This window comes from Pristiophorus japonicus, chromosome 10, assembly GCF_044704955.1.
Source record: "Pristiophorus japonicus isolate sPriJap1 chromosome 10, sPriJap1.hap1, whole genome shotgun sequence".
In the NCBI taxonomy this organism is placed as follows: Eukaryota; Metazoa; Chordata; class Chondrichthyes; family Pristiophoridae; genus Pristiophorus; species Pristiophorus japonicus.
Window position 1 is genome coordinate 12,302,715 of NC_091986.1, and position 1,517 is coordinate 12,304,231.

Genomic DNA, 1,517 nt, shown 5'->3' on the forward strand with positions numbered 1-1,517 from the left:
GTAGCTATTAGCACTTGCTGCCTGAAGAGATAATTATTTGTCAAACTATGAATGACTTAATCCATTTATCATGTCATTTGAGATGCTGAAAAGTCCAGCACAGCAATCGAAGGCAAAGGGAGACATCTGTGCTTGATTGTGCATTATCTTGAATGGAAACTACTTCACTTTGTAAAAGGCTTCAGTCCCATAGCCTATCGCTAGTATAATAGCTGGATCAACAGTGAACGAGATATCGAATCTTTTCTTTGATTTATATGTTATTTTTCAGTAAAACATGAGTATTACACTGATTAAGAAATACTTAGTTGCTTTCAAAGGCTGCCAGTAAGAAAGAAGTGAAAAGAAAATTGATATAAAAAGGTAAGGAGAATAATTACAAATCAAAGGATTCAGCAGGTAAATATCAGAGAAAAGCAATGTAATGGGAGACCTGTGCTCACCTTGTCAAGTGCTCCTTCTTCCAAGTCACATCCAGACCCATTACCCATAGGTCATAAATTCATGGCACCCCATGACACACTTGTCCAAACCGCTGGAGACCCTCGGTGGTTTGCATGGCTGTGGTCTACAAGATTGTTTCAGTGACAAATGGCCAATTCAGAACTGATTCGCCCCTTCAAATGGGCTGAAAAAAATATTATTTTTAACTCTTTGGCTCCCAGTGGAACCACTGCAATTAAAGAAGGTATTCAATCTACTCTGGTGAGGAGTCAAGGCTTTTTTTTCACTTTTTGCAGTTTATTAACAAAACATTTACATTTCAGTTTTCATCAACATTGACTGTCTTCAGCCCTTTGCAGAATGTGACAGGAACATAGGTTACCAATGTGTAGAGTTTGGTAGGAGAGTCCTCATTGCATTTTCTGGATAAACGCACACGAATGCGATATGGAACATTCCTTACACCTTTCGCTCAAACAGCCTTGTTTAGACAACTATCAATACGAATATCAGGAGTACCCATCTCCTTTACTGTAAATTTACGGATCTCCTTAATGGCATGAGGAGCATGTCTCTTAAAACCCACACCATGTATACGCTTGTGCACATTTATTGTATATTCTCTCGTAACCTGCTCGTTGATGGCAGAACGGCCCTTCTTTTTCTCTCCTCCTTTCTTAGCAGGGGCCATTCTGTCAGGAAAATGTTGGAAAGGAAAGGTTCAAGGCCTTTAGAAGCCTTACACAGGAATTCAAACCCGCTCTCAGCTAGCATGAGTTCAGCTGAGGCCTTTCAAGGGTGTAAAGGAAGGAATTTCCTGGCGAAACTTGACATGTCCTCTTAACATAGGTGTCATGTATGTACATGCTGATTGTAGCCTCCAGGTGGCATCATTGTTGGAGGCCACTGAGCAGCACGCATACGGTGCTGCTCAGGTATAAAAGACCAGCCATTTTGAGAGTCAGGCACTTTGAGCCAAAATAAAGCAGAGCCAAGGTTGTATCTTGCTTAGGTAAACAGTACTCAGTTTGAACCTTAATTGCATACACAACATTTGGCGATGAGAATACAAG

The 1,517-nt window shown here is 40.7% G+C and overlaps 1 pseudogene; it reads right to left on the bottom strand.

Moving 5' to 3' along the window:
* Positions 1-720: 720 nt before the first annotated feature.
* Positions 721-1,135, bottom strand: LOC139274689 (large ribosomal subunit protein eL31-like; annotated as a pseudogene).
* Between the last annotated feature and the right edge of the window lie 382 nt (positions 1,136-1,517).